Source organism: Schistocerca serialis, chromosome 3, assembly GCF_023864345.2.
Source record: "Schistocerca serialis cubense isolate TAMUIC-IGC-003099 chromosome 3, iqSchSeri2.2, whole genome shotgun sequence".
Lineage (NCBI taxonomy): Eukaryota > Metazoa > Arthropoda > Insecta > Orthoptera > Acrididae > Schistocerca > Schistocerca serialis.
The window spans coordinates 548,454,749-548,474,868 of record NC_064640.1 but is presented as its reverse complement, the minus strand read 5'-3'; positions in this window follow the sequence as shown (position 1 = coordinate 548,474,868).

The following is a 20,120-nucleotide window of genomic DNA, read 5'->3' as shown; positions in this document are numbered from 1 at the left end:
GCCGCAGCACAACAGTGCTAGCGCAAGGCACTGGTGCAGTGACGTCACGAGCTCGCTCAGTGTGGAGCAGTGAGACCGAGGGCCGTGGACTGCGTCTCCATGTGCAACTCTGCTGAGGCCGTGGCATACAGGTGCTTCTGCAACTGCACTGCTCGGCCCTTGAGGTGACATCAGGGACTCGCTCGGCCCGAGACTGCTGAGGCCAGTGCGGCCGCAGCTCGCGGGCCGGGCCTCTGCGCACGACTCAGCACCGTGCAGCCCGGCGGATCACGATGCAGCTACAACGGCTGAACCTGCAGTGCGAGGCAAGGCTCGCACCTGTGTCATGGCTACGTTCCTGGACGGGCTGCGCCTCGATGCCCATTTCTGCTACAAAGTGCACAACCAGAGCTCACACTCAGCCGGTCGTCACCAACTGTTTGACATCATATAAGCTAACTACGACGTCACTCCAGCAGTGGCTGCATCAATCCGCACGGGCAGTCAAGTCCCTGAACTGACTTAACCTGTTATCCTCAGAACAATGATACCTCTCAAATTTTAATTTATTCTATCTTGTACACATATCTCCCGTGCCAATGAAAACGATTTGTCAAACTGTTTATTTAAAACATGTCAAACGGTGCATTGTTCTTTCTTGTATACACCAATCTTGTAATTTCATTGTACTAACGACATGAATCACTACTCATGTAACAGCCAGTACCGTTGTCAAATGTATCGTAGGAAAATGTAAGACCCCAAGAAAATTTTTCTTTCTTTATGTTTATGAAATATGTGTGTACCAGAAAGTCCACAATTCTTATTAAGTACATGTAATACTTTCTACAATAATGAAGAACAGCGAAGCCTTCACATTCTTTCTGTTATCAGCTAGGAAATGCCTTCCTGTTTCGTATTGTCCTTTGTTCTTCAGATTTCGCTATGTATGCATATATGTTGTTAGCTCTTGTTGTTGTTGTTGTGGTCTTCAGTCCAGAGACTGGTTTGATGCAGCTCTCCATGCTACTCTATCCTGTGCAAGCTTCTTCATCTCCCAGTACCTACTGCAACCTACATCCTTCTGAATCTTTTTAGTGTATTCATCTCCTGCTATCCGTCTACGATTTTTACCCTCCACACTGCCCTCCAATACCTATTTGGTGATCCCTTGATGCCTCAGAACATGTCCTACCAACCGATCCCTTCTTCTAGTTAAGTTGAGCCACAAACTTCTCCTCAATCCTATTCAATACCTCCTCATTAGTTATATGATCTACACATCTAATCTTCAGCATTCTTCTGCAGCCCCACATTACGAAAGCTTCTATTCTCTTCTTGTCCTAGCTAGTCATCGTCCATGTTTCACTTCCATACATGGCTACGCTCCATACAAGTACTTTCAGAAACGACTTCCTGACACTTAAATCAATACGCGATGTTAACAAATATCTCTTCTTCAGAAACGCATTCCTTGCCATTGCCAGTCTACATTTGATATCCTCTCTACTTCGACCATCATTAGTTATTTTGCTCCCGAAATAGCAAAACTCATTTACTACTTTAAGCCTCTCATTTCCTAATCTAATTCTCGCAGCACCACCCGATTTAATTCGACTACATTCCATTATCCTCGTTTTGATTCGGTTCATCTTATGTCCTCCTTTCAAGACACTTTCCATTCCGTTCAGTTGCTCTTCCAGGTCCTTTGCTGTCTCTGACAGAATTACAATGTCATTGGTGTACCTTAAATCTTTTATTTCTTCTCCATGGGCTTTAATTCCTACTCCGTATTTTTCTTTTTTTTCCTTTACTGCTTACTCAATATGCAGATTGAATAACACTGGGGAGAGGCTACAACCCTCTCTCACTCCAGTCCCAACCACTGCTTCCCTTTCATGCCCCTCGACTCTTATAACTGCCATCTGGTTTCCGGACAAACTGTAAATAGCCTTTCGCTACCTGTGTTTTATCCCTGCCACATTCAGAATTTGAAAGAGAGTATTCCAGTCAACATTATCGAAAGCTTTCACTAAGTCTACAAATGCTAGAAACGTAGGTTCGCCTTTCCTTAATCTATTTTATAAGACAAGTCGTAGGGTCAGTGTTGTCTCACTTCTTCCAACATTTCTACGGAATCCAAACTGCCCTTACCTGAGGTCGGCTCTACCAGTTTTTCCATTCGTCTGTAAAGAATTCGTGGTAGTATTTTGCAGCTGTGACTTATTAAACTAATAGTTCGGTAATTTTCACATCTCTCAACTCCTGCTTTCTTTAGGATTGGAATTATTATATTCTTCTTTAATTCTGAGGTTATTTCGCCTGCCTCATACATCTTGCTCACTAGATGGTAGAGTTTTGTTAGGCCTGGCCCTTCCCAAGGCTGTCATTAGTTCTAATGAGATGTTGTCTACTCCCAGGGCCTTGTTTCGACTTAGGTCTTTCAGTGCTCTGTCAAATTCTTCACGGAGTATCATATCTCGTATTTCATCTTCATCTACATTCTCTTCCATTTCTATAAAATTGTCCTCAAGATCATCGCCCTTGTATAGACCCTCTATATTAGGCTCGCCCCCGTGCCCCGCGGCGCAAGGCAGTGTAGTTCAGCGCCGTGTACACGACCGTGTGTCGCTAGTGTCGGCATAGGTAGAGAGAGAGAGAGAGAGAGAGAGAGAGATAGCTGCGGAGTGAGTGAGACCTCTTAGCACTGCTCGGCGCTGGACTGTCATGCGGTCTGATCCAACGTAAACAAAACATTATATTTTAGCAATAGTTTTATGTAAGGGATATAGTGTCTCATTCTTATTGTTAATAGTTACAAGTAAATATTTTTTTTTATACTTCGTGATACAGTTATCTGTATCACTTTTCAGAGTTTAGAAATCGGATACTTAGTCTGATGTTTTGTACATAATAATTTCAACTGACCAAGTTCGAAAACTTATCAAAAATTGTTTTAAGGTTATAAATCTCTTTAATTCTTACAGTCAACATTGTTAAAGACGACAATTAACATTTTACACGTTTTTCTTTTTCGAGGAAACGATTTTGTCTAGGTTTGGTACAATATTCCGTGAGACTGCTTACCTCAAAGAATTTGTCAAATTTTTATCGCCAAGTAATGAACGGTTCTTAGTTTTAGCAAGCTTTAAAAGAGAGAAAAAGCGCTCACAAATATACGTAGAGCCAAACATTGGGAGAAATTTGGCCGCGTGCTTGTGAAAAAGAGGATATTTCTCTCGTGGAAGACGTCTGTAACAATTATCCAAAGTTTTACACATAAGAAAGTGGTTCTTCAGGCGGATATCGCACTGCAGGTCAATCAGCTCTAGTTGAAGCACTTGTGAGACGTCCTCTGCCCGAAGGAAAAACGGGCGAACAAATATATATAAGGCAAGTTGTAGCTCACTTATCTCCAAAAATTTGTTTTCGAACTGTTCTTGTAATTCACAAATGATTTCAACATAATCTGAAAAATCCACACCTTCTTTAACACTGTCTAGTGCAGAAAAGCGTCCACAATTCTTCTCGCGCAACTGTTTTCCCCACAAAATAACATTTTTTTAAAATGCTTGAATCGTCTGCACTAAATCAGCAACAGAGTGATTTTCGCCTTGGAGTGAAATGTTCTAAGTATTTAAATGACCATTAAGGTCACTCAAGAAAGCCAAATTCGCCACACACTTAGGATCACAAAGTAATTCTTCTGGCGTCCTTTCATTTCAAAAAGATATTTATTTCACCCCTCAAGGAGAAAAACCGATGAAGCACATTTCCTCTGCTCAGCCATCTTACTACGGTGTGGTAGGGGATGTCAAGGTATTCCGCTTCGATATCAGCGAGAAATTCTTTATATTGGAGATGTGTGAGTCCATGCGATCGAAGATAATTAACAGTTCAAAGAACTGTGTCCATAACATTTTTTATGTTGACAATCTTCGCACAAAGTGCCTCCTGGTATATCAGACAATGGACTGCCGCGAATAAGGAAGAGCCAACTTCAGCCATTTTTGACGTGACGTAACCCAGGAATCCAGTGCGTATCCCTCGTAGCGCAGAGGCTCAATCCGTTGTTACACTGGTGGGGCGTTCCCGTTTTAAACCCATTGACTCTAACACGTTTTCCACGGCTAGAAAAATATCCATACCCGTGGTTGTGTCTTATAATGGTATAAGGTCGAGTGGCGCGGCGGACGGTCGGGCGGTCCGCACGGCCAGCTAAGCGACACGGCTCGGCCACTGTGGCAACATACGAATTCTCCCGGGGCGATGGCCGCGGGCGATCGCGGGCGCTAGCGCCCCAGGGGCACAGTTTGGACGAGCCTCCTTCCAATTTTCTGCTTTCCCTTCTTTGCTTATTACTGGATCTCCATCTGACATCTTGATATTCATGCAAGTCGTTCTCTTTTCTCCAAAGATCTCTTCAGTTTTCCTGTAGTCAGTATCTCTCTTACCCCTAGTGATATGCACCTCTACATCCTTAGATTTGTCCTCTAACCATCCCTGCTTAGCCATTTTGTGCTTCCTGTCGAACTCATTTTTGACACGTTTGTATTCTTTTTTGCCTGCTTCATGTACTGCATTTTTGTATTTTCTCCATTCATCAATTAAATAATATACGAGGTGAGTTTGAAAAGTCTGTGAAAAAAAAAAACCGCTTACATGTTTGGGGTAATATTTTTTATTTTTCAACATAGTCTCCTTTTAAATTTATACACTTCGTCCAATGCTGTTCTAATTTGTTGATCCCTTCCGAATAATAGGAATTGTCTAAGTCCGCAAAATAGCTAATAGTTGCTGAAATCACCTCCTCGTTTGAATAAAATCTTTGTCCCACCAGCCATTTCTTCAAATTGGGGAACAAATAGTAGTTCGAAGGAGCCAAGTCTGGAGAATAAGGGAGGGGGTGATGTGAAATGAGTTGGATTCCTATTTACATTAATTTTGCGACCACAACTGCTGATGTGTTTGATGGTGCATTGTCATGATCGAAAAGGACGGTCCAATAACGATGAATAATATTCACCTGTAATAGTTTTACCTTTTTCCAGATAGTCGATGAGGATTATTCCTTGCGAATCCCAAAAGACAGTCTCCATAACCGTTCCGGCCAAAGGAATGGTCTTCGCCTTTTTTGGTGCAGATTCTCCCTTCGTAACCCATTGCTTAGAATGTTGTTTGCTCTCAGGAGTTTAGTAATGTATCCATGTTTCATCCACAGTGACGAAACGACGTTTGATGTACTCTTAAAGTCCTGCGGATTCTGCCTGAACAGCTGCAAACCATCCTTGCAACACTTCGCACGATTCCGTTTTTGGTCAAGCGTGAGCAAACGCGGAAGGAATCTTGCGGATAGCTTTCTCATGTCCAAATATTCATGCAAAATATTATGTACCCGTTCATTCGAGATGCCCACATCACTAGCAATCTCACACACTTCAACTCTTCTGTCATCCATCACCATATTACGGATTTTATTAATGATTTCTGGAGTGGTAGCCTCAACAGGGCGTCCAGAAAGTTCAGCAACACTTGTGCCCATATGGCCACTCCTAAAATTTAAAATCGCTTATTAACTGTTCTAATCGAAGGCGCAGAACAACATGACTGAAACTTCGTGTGCGTTCTTTCCAAGGATGCTACTAACTAAACATTACCTCGATCGGCGCCGGTGGTGGCATCTCTCGGACTTTGCACGGTCTTTTCATACACCTCTCGTATTTGAGTATATTTAAACTAATACCTTTCAGATATATTAATTTAACAAAATAATCATATCTCTTTGTGTTAATGTCTCTATCAGCTTTGTGTACAGCTATTCGTGAAAGAAATGCAAAACTGCTGACGTGGAGCCCGTCTGCCATTGGTGTGATCCAAATACTGATTAGCAATTTTTCAGATCTTTCATGGAGCACCAAAGAACCTAAAGTCTTTCAGAAACAAAGTCCGAAACTCAATTAGCTATATAGCATAATTCGATGACCGATCACGTTATGCACTTGACTTATGAAAATTACATTAAGCCACATCTGTAACTTTGTGTTTCTCTCTTACACCAACCTGGAATAATAGGAAATCGCAAACAGGTATCAACAAGCACTGGTCGGTTAATTTTAGTTGACATTACTGAGCTGACTATCTGCTGGTAAGTGGTAGGTGATCACGACTATTTTCTTTACATTCTCTAACTTCCGTCCACCTTCCCAAGCAGGCGAGGTAACACTTACAGCTCACAGCTTCCACTCGCCCACCCACCATCGAGAGAGGATGTTGCTATTGCTGGCTGGAGAGCAATTATACTGTGGTCACTCCATGTATGGTTGCAATTTAATGTCATACCTGAGACACCTATGTTTACAACAACAAAATAATAATAGAACCGCTGAATCAGTTGGTTGCATTGGCCAACAGTGTGAGATAAATAGCTTTTCTCATACGAGAAGGAGCAACGCCGTTAATTTAGACCAATATAGAAACGTCTTTTGCCATGTCAACAGCCGAGGGCGCTGAATCACACGAGATCTACCTTAGTCATGAGTTCTCCCGGTAAATAACTAGGAAATTTGTAGACCAAGAGCCTACCTCTCCCTCCGGCCCCCCTCCCTAATGTTGTTGTTGTGGTCTTCAATCTGAAGACTGGTTTGATGCAGCTGCGCGAGCTAGTCTATTCTGTGCAAGCCTCTTCAGCGCCGCACAGCTAATGCAATGTGCATCAGTTTGAACTTGTTCACTGTAATCAAGATTTTGTCTCCCTCTACATTTTTAACACCCACATATACACACTTTTCTCCATTACCAAACTGACAAATCCTTGATGTCATAGGATATGCCCTATGAAAAGAACTTGTGCCATATATTTGTTTTCCCCAGTTCGACTCAGTATCTGCTTATCAGTTATACGATCTGCAGCGCCACCATTTTTTTTCGGCGCTACTGAGTAAAATTGTGATGTTGCCATAGCTGTTGCAAGAAACCTTGGGAGTGAGGCAGCTCAGAGGCGACCATTACGTCAGATGCAGCAATGCCACGGGCAGATTCCCACATTATGCTCCAGGAAAGGGGCTGGCACCGCCATTACGACGACACAACACGAAGGTGTTGTTAGGCAGGTTACTACAAATCCAATCAACATACTTCATATAGTCCACATGGTTGCAAGCTGTGATTTGCGAAGCAAGAACGCTCTCTCCCAACATAAATTGCCATTATTTTCGGTCAAAGGTGTCTCGGTCTGGTAGCTACTATTTACGACAAGAAGTGTATGCCACTCCTCGAGGCGACTTAATACTTCAAGCAATTACCACGAGATTTGCCCTCCACTACCTGTGGGCCCCTGCTGCTGGTTTTAAGATCACTGCTGAGGGCTTAGCATCTTCCAGTCTGTGGGCCAACTACCAGGTGCAACCAGCCTTCCGCCATAGAGTGCAGTCGTTTGAGACCATGGCCACCTGTTGCCTCAGTTCCTATACACTCGCTGTCTTCAGCACACACTATGGAGGATGTTGCACCATAGAATGTTCTAGTTTGTTCTTCAATAAAATGTATAACAAATAGTGAAGCTTTTATGAACAGCCATCGATCATCATCCCGACAATAATCCACCACCTCAACTCAGATCTCTGTGTGTTTAGGTCATCCATCCTGAATCTCTACATTTCGATGTCAAAAGAGTGTGTCACCACTAAATTACAGTGATAGAGAAAATTGCCAGCCACCCTACCTGGAGACGATGACTCTCGACTTCCTCAGGGTTGCAGTTTCGTCGACACATAGCATCAATATGCAGTGGGGAGTACACTCGCCTGCGAGTATCACGTCGAGTCAGTGCACCTATAAGCAGCCTTTCAGTTCTGTTCCCATGTGAGACGTGTGTGAAGTAAACTCAGTCTGTGCCGGCCGGAGTGGCCGAGCGGTTCTAGGCGCTTCAGTCTGGAACCGCGCGCCAGCAACGGTCGCAGGTTCGAATCCTGATTCGGCCACGGATGTGTGTGACGTCCTTAGGTTATTTAGGTTTAAGTAGTTCTAAGTTCTAGGGGACTGATGACCTAAGATGTTAAGTCCCATAGTGCTCAGAGCCAGCCAAACTCAGTCTGTAATCTGAGGATGTGTAAACATGAACTATATTTATGTCTATGATGAATGGGTGTGGCTCATTATCTGGAAGTGTATAAGATGTTAACCATACGTAGCTCATCAGGAGGGAAGATGAGTTTTGTCGTGAAGTTGGAGTTTTGTGGTTGTTTTCGCCGCTTTTAATGGGCAGTGTGTTCCATTTTGAGCAATAAATGTAGCTCACTGCGTTTAAGCGCGTAAAGTAGTAGTCATGAGTAGCCGCTCAAATGGAGAAGTTAAGTTACAGTAAGTGCTAGGATAGAATTAGATTAAGTGTCCTTGTCGCCGTACTGTTTTGTTCTCCTCGTTTGTTATTTGCATAATTAGTGAGGTATACCCTGCCTGAGAGGTTGCGAATTTCTGCAGCCTGGACCAGATGTGGAGGGAAGTGCATGTGCCGATAATTTTGGTGTCTTGCAGAGTGCAACTGCCAACCGAAATTTAGTAGTAGACACTTAGGAAGTGACACAGAAAGCTATCAATAAGGTTGATTGAATTGCAGATGTTTTCGGTACTGAAATGGTACAGACGCCTTTCGTATTTCCGAAAGCCGCAGATTCGGCACCATCTCTGACGCACTGCCTCCTCAGAACGTGGGAGGAGAAGAAAGAGGAAATGTGTTTGTAAGGTTTATGATCGGGCCGACAAGGCTTGTGCCAGTGGATCAGGAGATTGACAAAAGTTACAACACTTGCAGTGTAATGCGTGATGCAGGCTAAGGCTGCTGTGCAATCCCAGGGTTAGACTTTCTCATCAAGCATCACGCCAAAACTGACGTTCGATGAAGCGCTGTGGAACTCAGGGTGATAATTTTCAAGCTGGGGGAAGCTGTCACCAGTGAAATACACTCACAAGGTTCGTTTGTCAAGAGGGCCAAAAGCAGGCAAAATCACTAAGGCTTAATTGGCATGATATAGTGCTACAAGGCACTGGGAAATTGCTTTAGATGACCGAAAGTGTTCCTAACTTATACGATTCTGGACTTCGCCTCCGGGGAGGGAGCCATCGTTGAGTACGCAGTGTTCAGTGATTGAGAGCACTTCTCCCGTCTATACTCACGTTGTGAAGTAATCTGCATTCCGTCCTTGTGGCTGGGAGTTGGCGTTTCGTGTTTGTAGAATACAGAGAGGAGATGATAGTATTAGATTATACGAGTCAGAGGACCGCCTCCTGCCGTCCTAGTGTTTAATGAGTTTTTTATTTTGTGGCTGCAGTTCTTCCATCGGCGCAGACGTGTACGAGAACCATCACTTCGACATACGGGACGCAGTAAATTTGGTGATATTGCTAATTGCTTCGGATTATTAGGGCTATAAAGCTGAACAGCTGCGATAACGTAAGTTTCAATTCCACTGAGGTTGCACACCACTGTAGATCATCTTTGAAACCAGTGTCTTCTAGTGTTCTAGTGTATGGGACGTACATGATAACAGTCATCTCGTGTTATTAATATTATATCACGTTGCCATAAAAAGAAGCAGATTTGGGCAGTTATTCAGTAATATTAGACAGGAAATTCATTTGTATCTCTTTATATATATTGCACATCGACATATAAGCATTTGTAATGTATAAAGAAGTTTTAATGTACAATAAATGTATAAGCTGAAACAACATTAATATTAAGTAGCTACTAGTTCCCTTAATCATTCATTTATTTTTATGTTGTAATTTATATGTTAAAGTGCAAGAAGGAGGAAGTAATATCACCGTTAAGAGATTCTAGGGTCTGCTTCAGGGTTTAGTCAGACAGTGCCAAATCTTCATTTTCGCGTTCAGTATTTTCCATTGCGCACATTCATTTTTGCACCCGTCTAGAGTAGCATTTAGGAAACCACACAAATTCCTTCGAGAAATACTTCCTAACACTTAAATATACATTCTATGTTAGCAAATCCGTCTTTTTGTTAATACTTTTCATGCTATAGTCAGTCTTCATTTTATATCCTTTCTACTTTGGCCATCATAATTTATTCTGCTGCCCAATAGTCCTTTTAGTGTCTCATTCCGTAATCTGATTTCCTCTACTTGATTTAACCCCCGCAATACCAAGGGAAAGGGAAGGGGTACTTTATGCCTATCTTTTCAGAATACTGTAACCTAGTCATGTTCACTATATTTTAAAATTTTGAAATACATATATTTGTGATTTTTAATGGTTTCTTCTTCCACATGCCGTAAATGTTTTAAATATTCCAGTAAAACTTAACGCAAGAATTTAGGTGTTCTCACTGTTATAGAATTTTCAGAACAGGTGTTACATTAATATTTTCAGGTTTAGCACCCTTCTTACACATAAATATATCTTTAAAAAGTATGTTGTGCGTAAAAGATAACGAAAATTGACGAAATCCGTATATCTTTGTGTTGGTCATATATTACGCCACCCTTTTGTAGTACACGTTATGGGAAACACGTTGGTACTGCTACGTTTATTTCGAATACATTCCAAAATTTCAAACTTTCATTTATGACAACATGGATTCCCAAGGATTCACGTGTTACCAGTTGTGGAGGAACATGTAGCAATGAAAGTCTCTTGTATTTCAGAACATTAAATGTTATTTTTGTAACTTCTAGAAGCGCAGAGTACATTGAGATAACTATTTCTAGATCAAAAAGTAAGCCAGTTCCGTTCGAAACCACTAGCGAGAACAAAGAGGTAAGCGGTTGGAGATGCAGTAAAGTAAAATGTCATTAAAGCGTATTCTGGGATTGGAGAATTATGAGGAAGGAAAACTATTGTCTCCTTTTCATGACTTTTCGCCTCTTATCGTCAGATATCTTTTTTAAATGACGAATGGTGGCCAGAAGAAAGTTGCTACCTCAAAGTATCTCCAAATACTGATTAGCAGTTTATCAGATCTTTTATGGTGCACCAAAGAGCCTACAGTCTTTCAGAAACGAAGTCCGAAACTCAATAAACTATACAGCATAATTCGATTGACCAATCGTGCTACGCACTTGCCTTATGAAAATTACATTGGAGCAACATCAGGCGAAGGCTGCTGTGCAATCCCAGGGCTAGTCATTCTCATCAAGCATCATCGCGGAACTGACTTTCGAAGACGAGTAGTGGAACTCAGGGGGATAATGTTCTTGCTGGGGGAAGCTGTCATCATTGAAATACTGTTGCAAGGTTCGTTTATCATGTTAGGACAAATGCAGGGAAAATCACTAAGGCTTAATTTGCATGATATAGTGCCACAAAATTATTCAGTAAAACTTAACGCAAAAATTTGTGTCTTGTCAGTGGATGTGAATTTTCAGACCAGGTGTCATATTCATATTTTCAGGTTTAGGACGCTTCGAACACATAAATATATCTTTAAAATGTATGTTTTGCGCAAAAGACAACGGAAATTTACGAAATCCGTATATCTTTGTGTTCGTCATACACTACGCCCCCATTTTGTAGTACACGTTATGGGAAACACGTTTGTACTGCTAGGTTTAATTCGGATACGTTCGATTACCTTTCATTTAGTTCCATTGAGGGTTCCTTATAATTCCTTTTCAGGGCAATATCTATTTCATTTAACTGTTATTCCAATTTCTTTGCTGTCTCTGACAGAACTGGAGTGTCACCAATAAACGTCAAAAAATTTATTGATTCGCCCTCACATTTAATTCTGTTTACAAATCTATTCTTGTATTCTTTACTGCTTGTTCGGTGAAGATGTTGAATTACATCGAGTGTAGGCTACCCGAATGTCTTACCCCCATCTTCAAATTGCACAATTAGAAATTCAGCAGATGGAGTAGCTGAATTCATGTGCTTCAACAAGATTTGTTCTTTGATGGGATTGGGCTGTGAAATACATGTCCAGTCAAATTACTCCTCTACTCTTTATACCGGAGGGCAGCAAAATTCGTATTTCAGTGCATATACAGCAAAAATTCAAACTTTCATTTAGTACGACATGGATTCCCAAGGATTCATGTGTTAACAGTTGTGGAGTAACATGTAGGAATGAGCGTCTCTCCTATTTCCGAACTTCTTATGGTCTACTTGGTTGCAAGCTGTGATCTGCAAAGCGATAACGCTCTGTCCCAACATAAATTACCATTATTTTCAGTCAAAGGTGAAATTTGCCCCTACTTCTGGTTTTAAGATCAGTGCTGTGTCCTAGCATCTTCCATCCAGCGGGCCACCTTCAGGCCAACTACCAGGTGCAAAAAGCCCTGTGCTATAGAAGGCAGTCGCTTGAGACCATGGCCACCTGCTGCATCAGTTCCTTACCATTCACTGTCTTCAGCACACGTTATGGAGGATGTTGCACAACAGAATGTTCTAGTTTGTTCTTCAGTAAAATGTATGACTAATAGTGAAGTTTTTATGAGCAGTCATCTATCTTCACCCCGACAACATTCCACCACCTCAACTCAGACCTTCACATGTCCATCTACATCTACGTAGATGCTCTGCAAATCACATTTATATGCCTGGCAGAGGATTCATCGAACCACCTTCACAATTCTCTATTATTCCAAACTCGTATAGCGCGCGAAAAGAATGGACACCTATAACTTTCCGTACTAGCTCCGATTTCCTTTATTTTATCGTGGTGATAGTTTCTCCCTATGTAGGTCGGTGTCAACAAAATATTTTCGCATTCAGAGGATAAATTTGGTGATTGGAATTTGGTGAGAAGTTTCCATCGCAACGAAAAACGCCTTTCTTTTAATGATTTCCAGCCCAAATCTTGTATCATTTCTGTGATACTTTCTCCCATATTTCGTAATAATACAAAACGTGCTGCCTTTCCTTGAACTTTTTCGATGTACTCCGTCAGTCCTATCTGGTAAGGCTCCGACACTGCGCAGCAGTATTCTAAAAGAGGAAAGACAAGCGTAGTATCCTCTTGTAGCGTAGTGTCCTCCTTAGTAGGTTTGTTACATTTTCTAAGTGTCCTACCAACAACACGCAGCCTTTCTTTAGCCTTCCTCACAACTGTTTCTATGTGCTCTTTCCAATTTAAGTTGTTCGTAATTGTAATACCTAGGTATTTAGGTGAATTGGCGGCTTTTAAATTAGACTGATTTATCGTGTAACCGAGGTTTAAACAGTGCATTTTAGCACTCATGTGGATGACCTCCCACTTTTTATTATTTAGGGTCAACTGCCACTTTTTGCACCTTTCAGATATTTTTTCTTAATCGTTTTGGATTTTGTTTTGATCTTCTGATGACTTTATTAGCCGATAAACGTCAGTGTCATCTGCGAATAACTGAAGACAGCTGCTCAAATTGTCTCCCAAATCGTTTATATAGATAAGGAGCAGCAAAGGGCCTATAACACTACCTTGGGGAACGCCTCAAATCACTTCTGTATTACTCGATCACTCTCCGTCAGTTACTACGAACTGTGACCTCTCTGACAAGAAATCGCAAATCCAGTCACATAACTGAGGCAATATTCAATAGGCACGCCATTTCCCTACGAGCAGCTTGTGTGGTACAGTGTCAAAAGCTTTCCGGAAATCCAGGAATACGGAATCGATCTGAAATCCCTTGTCAATAGCACTCAGAGTTCGTGTGAATAAAGAGCTAGTTGCGTTTCACAGGAACGATGTTTTCAAAACCCGTGTTGACTGTGTGTCAATAGACCGTTTCCTTCGAGGTAACTCACAATTTTCGAACACAATATATTTTCTAAAATCCTGCTGCATATCGACGTTAGCGATATAGGGCTGTAATTTAGTGGATTACTCCTACTACCTTCCTTGAATACTGGTGTGACCTGTGCAACTTTCCAGTCTTTGGGTACGGATCTTTCGTGGAGCGAACGGTTGTAAATCATTGTTAAGCATAGAGCTAAGGCATCAGCATACTTGGAAAGGAATCTAATTGGGATACAGTCTGGACCAAAAGACTTGCTTTTATGAAGTGATTCGTGTTGCTTCACTACTTCGAGGATATTTACTTCTACGTTACTTATGTTGGCAGCTGTTCTCCATTCGAATTCTGGGATATTTACTTCGTCTTCTTTTGTGAAGGCATTTCGGAAGGCTGTGTTTAGTAACTCTGCTTTGGCAGGACTGTCTTCGATAGTAACTCCATTGTTATCGCGCAGAGAAGGCATTGATTGTTTCTTGCCGCTAACATACTTCACATACGACCAGAATCTATTTGAATTTTCTGCCAGCTTTAGAGACAAAGTTTCGTTACGGAAACCATTGTAGGCGTCTCGCAAAGAACTCCGCGGTAAATTTCGAGCTCCTGTCAAGGATTCCTAATCTTGGGGATTTTGCGTCGTTTAAATTTGGTACGTTTGTTTCGTTGTTTCTGCAACAGTGTTCTAGTCCGTTTTTTGTACCAAGGAGGATCCACTGCGTTGTTTGTTTGTTTATTTGGTGTAAATCTCTGAATTGCTGCCGATACTATTTCTTTGAATTTAAGCCACGTCTGGTCTACGCTTTATATTATCAATTTGGAATTTGGAATGAGTGGAGATTGTCTCTCAGGTAGGCGTCAAGTGAATGTTCATTTGCTTTCTTGAATAGGTATATTTTTCGCTCGTTTGTCGATAATTTGGCGATTACAATATTCAGTCTCACTACGACAACTCTGTGTCCACTAATCCCTATATCGGTTTTGCTGCTCGTTATTAACTCAGGATTATTTGTTGCTAAGAGGTAAACTGTGTTTTCACAACCGTTTACTATTCGCGTGGGCTCATGAACTAACTGCTCGAAATAATTTTCAGAGAATGCGTTTGACAAAATTTCGGCTGATATTTTATGCGTACTTCCGGAATTAAACATGTATTTTCGCCAACATATCCAGGGTAAATTAAAGTCACCACCAACTATTATCGTATGAGTCGGGTACGTGTTTGAAATCAAACTCAGGTTTACTTTGAACATTTCAGCAACTGTATCACCTGAACTGGGAGGGCAGTTAAAGGGTCCCGTTATTATTTTATTCCGTTTGCCAACAATGACCTCAGGCCATACTAACTCACAGGAAGTATCTACTTCAATTTCGCGACAAGTTAAACTACTTCTGACAGCAACAAACACGCCACCGGCAACGGTGTTTAGCTTATCTTCTCGGAACACTGTTAGTTAGCCCTGAGCACTATGGGACTTAACATCAGAGGTCATTAGTCCCCTAGAACTTAGAACTACTTAAATCTAACCAACGTAAGGACATCACACACATCCATGCCCGTGGCAGGATTCCAACCTACGCCCGTAGCAGTCTCGCAGCTCGGGACTGAAACGCCTAAAACCGTCGGCCATCGGGTCCGGCACACCGTTAGGTTCTTCACATAAATTTAGGCTCAGCTTATATCCTATTTTAGCCACCTTTCAATGCCTATAAAGATTTGAGCATCAGTGCTTTCTATTAGCGCTTGGAGCTCTGGTACTTTCCCAACACAGCTACAACAATTTACGACTGTTATACTAATGGTTCCTGTATCTACGTTCTTCCTGTGTTCAGCTTGCACCCTTTGTGACTGAAGCCCTTCTTGTGTTTTCCCGAGACCCTCTAACCTAAACAACCGTCCAATCCACGCCACATCACCGTTCCACCCGTGTAGCCGCCTCCTGCGTATAGTGGACACCTGACCTATTCCGTGGAACCCGAAACCCAACCACCCGTTGGCGCAAGTCGAGGAATCTGCATCCTACACGCTCGCAGAACCGTCTGAGTCTCTGATTCAGACCCACCACTCGGCTCTGTACCAGAGGTCCGCAATCGGTCACGTCTACTATGCTGCAAATGGTCAGCTATGCTTTCATCTTGCAAGTATGACTGGCAGCCTTTACCACTTCTGTTAGCCGCTAGAAACCAGACAGAATCTCTTCTGATCCAAAGTGACACACATCACTGGTACCGACATGAGCAACCACCTGCAGTTGGCTGCACACTGTGCTCTTCATGGGATCGGGGAGGACCCTCTCCACATCTGGAATGACTCCACCCGGTATGCACACGGAATGCACATTGGTTTTCTTACCCTTCTGGTCAGCAAGGCCCTAAGGGACCCCATAACGCACCTAACGTTGGAGCACCCAACTACCAATAATCCCACCCTCTGCAATTGCCCAGATCTTGCAGGCTGAGTGGTTTCCTCTGAAACAGGACAGGCGACAGCATGTGGCTGAGCGACAGCGTCATCCACAGGCAGTGCCTGGAACCTGTTTGTCAGACAAACCGGCGAGGCCATATGTGCTCACGCTTGGGAAGTCTTTTGCCGCCTGCTTCGTCCTGGGGCGACCTCTACATTTTGATGTCAGAAGTGTGTGTCACCACTAAATTTCAGTGACACAGGAACCTTACCAGCCACCCTCCCTGGAGACGATGTCTCTCGGCTACGTGAGATTTGCAGTTTCGTCGACAAAAATGGTTCAAATGGCTCTGAGCACTATGGGACACAACTTCTAAGGTCATTAGTCCCCTAGAACTTAGAACTAGTTAAACCCAACTAACCTAAGGACATCATACACATCCATGCTCGAGGCAGGATTCGAACCTGCGACCGTAGCAGTCTCGCGGTTCCAGACTGCAGCGCCTAGCACCGCACGGCCACTTCGGCCGGCTTTCGTCGACAGACAGCATCAGTATGCAGTAGGTGATTGCACTGACTGTTCTTTCTTTTCCCCTGCGAGTGTCACGTCGAGTCAGTCCACCTTTTACCAGCGATTCCGTTCTGTTTTCATGTGTGACATGTGGCAAGTAAACTCAGACTGGGTTCTGAGCATGTGTAAATATTAACGCAATTTTTCTCTGTCATCAATGGGTGTGGCTCATTGCCTGGAATGGTATAAGGTGTTAAACATGTGAAGGTTCTTAGGAGGAGAAGATGAGTTTTGTTTAGAAGTCGGAGTTTTGTGGTAGTTTACGCAGTTTTCGCCGTTTTGAATGGGGAATGTATTTCAATTCGTGTAATAAATGTGGCTCACTAGTTTAAGAACGTAAAGTAGTAGTCATGAGTAGCCGCTCTAGCGGAGAAGTTAAGTTACAGTAAGTGTTAGGATAGGGTTAGATTAAGTGTTGTAAGGTGGCATGATTTTGAGCCATATTACAACTACCACTCCGGAGAGAAGGCCCTTTAATAGTATAAGCATCGAGACGGGAAACCATTAACGATACTGACATCGGATAGGGATCTTCATTTGTAGCAGAATATCGGCACGTTGGGCGATAGTGAAGGGGACGGAGATGGGAGGCTGGCAGGAGAACGGGAAAGACACCAGCGAGGCAGGCAGGCCTGAGAGCTGCAGACAGCATCGAAAGTAAGCTCCTGGAAATCTCTGGCGGGTGGACCGCGGCTTAGCGGGAGCCACGTGTCCGAGGACAAGGAGAAGACACAGGGGCTCGCTCTTAAAACGCGTGGCGGCGTGTAGGTGGTTTTTCCGAACGGCCGTAGCAGAAGCTTATGGAACAGTCTGGAAACTTCTAGAAGCTTCGGTCGATTGCAAAACTGAGATTGGTCGGCGCTCGGAAACGAACGCCTTCCAGTAACATGATTGGCCACACACTTTAAAGGGGGGAAGAAAAAAGAACAGGAGCTACGAAAAAGCGTTGCGACTGTGAAACACTTTTTCCTGGGGCGTCGAGGAGAAAGCTTGGTACTGGCAAGGTGTGCGACCTCGTTACTGGGACAGAGTACTTGTAGCGAGAGCCTGAGGATCGTTTGGTGTTCCACGGCAGCCGTGGAGGTGCCTACGGAAGCTTTTGGGAGGCAGAATTTATGTTATCACGCTGAGGCGTGAACCTCTGCAGCGATAAGCATTGATCACTGTAGTGGTCGTGCATTCGCAACGGCGGTTAGGGAAGTAAATTAAATTGCTGAGCTGGCCGGTGTGGCCGAGCGGTACTTGGCGCTTTAGGCTAGATCCGAGCGACCGCTACGGTCGCAGGTTTGAATCCTGCCTCGGGCATGGATGTGTGTGCTGTCCTTAGGTTAGTTAGGTTTAAGTAGTTCTAAGTTCTAGGGGACTGACGGCTTCAGATGTTAAGTCACATAGTGCTCAGAGCCATTTCAGCCATTTGAACCATAAATTGCTGATCACGTGTCATTTTCGTTCTATCCTGAGTGTAGATCTAAATGTATTTGCAATTGCCATAGCTTATGTCAGTATTCCACGTTGAATTAACAACCGCGAATATATCACAGGACAGACGATTACCAAATGTGAATAGGCAGAACTAAAATATTGCACGTACTGTGTAATCTTGTAAAGGGTAAATTGCAGAAGAGTAAAGAATTCAACACTACTACTTTCGTTTGTCATGTTATTGTCTCCTTATTTGTGTATTTCATGTTTGCAACCAGCTGATGGAGGTAGTGTTAGTAGGTCAGCACATCTGAACACTCTAGGATATATTGGGGATATGGTTAGAAACCAACCAGATTTGCTTACGACTATTTGATGTCGCATGTAGAGCAAAGGATAAGCTTACTCTTCTGGAGAGCGTATAAGTGTCAAGGCGAATAATTAACGTTATAAAATCCACTGTGCGAAGTTTTTCACTTATACGTTCGCAGGCTTACCCACCAGCAGAAAAGAGCAAAACAGAAGCGGCAGCCAAATGGTTCAAATGGATCTGAGCACTATGGGACTTAATATCAGAGGTCACCAGTCCCCTAGAACTTAGAACTACTTAAATCTAACCAACCTAAAGACAGCACACACATCCATGCCCGAGGCAGGATTCGAACCTGCGACCGTAGCGGTCGTGCGGTTCCAGACTGAAGTGCCTAGATCCGCTCTGCCACTCCGGCCGGCAGAAGCGGTAGCATACAGTGTCCTTGTCGTCGTACTGTTTTGTTCTCCTCGTTTGTTGTTTGCGTAATTAGTGAGGTATATCCTGGCGGAGAGGTTGCGAATTCCTGCAGCCTGGACCAGATGTAGAGAGAAGTGCATGTGCCGATGATTTTTGTGTCTTGCGGAGTGCAACTGCCAACAGTAATTTTGTTGTAGATATTTAGGGGGTTGCACAGAAAGCTATCAATAGCGCTGATTGTATTGCAGATGTTTTGGGTACTGAAATGGTACAGACGCATTTAGTATTTCCGAAGGACGCAGATTCTGCACCATCTCTGATGGCACTGCCTCCTCAGAACATGGGTGGGGAAGAAAGAGGAAATGTGTTCGTAAGGTTAATGATCGGGCCGACAAGGCTTGTGCCAGTGGATCAGGAGATTGACAAAACTGACAACACTTGCAGTGCAATGCGTGATGCAGGCGAAGGCTGCTGTGCAATCACAGGGCTGGACTTCCTCATCAAGCATCATGCCGAAACTGACTTTCGATGACGAGCGGTGGAACTCAGGGGGATAATGTTCAAGCTGGGGGGAGCTGTTACCAGTGAAATACACTCGCAAGCTTCGTTTGTCATGAAGGACAAATGCGGGCAAAATCACTAAGGCCTAATTTGTATGATATAGTGCCACAAGGCACTGGGAAGTTGCTTCAGGTGACAGAAGGTGTTGCTAACTTATACGATTCTGGATTTCGCCGCCGGGTAGGGAGTCATCGTTGAGTACGCAGCGTTCAGTGATTGAGAGCACTTCTTCTGTTCATACCCACGTTGAGCCTACTAAATTCTGTCCTTGTGACTGGGACTTCGCAGTTCTTTTCTGTAGAATACAGAGAGGAGAAGCTAGTATTATATTATACTAGTTAGAGGACCGCCATCTGCCGTCCTAGTGTTTGAATGAGTTTTTTTATTTTGTGGCTGGAGTTCTTTCATCGTCGCAGACGTGAACGAGAACCACCACTCCGACGCACGGGATGTAGTACATTCGGTGATATTACCAATAGCTTTGGCTTTTAGGGCTATAAAGCTAAACATGATATCAGACATCTGGCGTTATTTATATTAGATCGCGTGGCCATGAAAAGGAGCCGATTTGGCAGTTGATCAATAATATTAGTCAGGAAATTCATTTGTATCTCTTTATGTCCATTTCAAATCGACATATAAACATTTGTAATGTATAAAGAAGTTTTAATCTACAGTAAATGTATAATCAGAAAAAACATATTTAATAGTTACTAGTTCCCTTA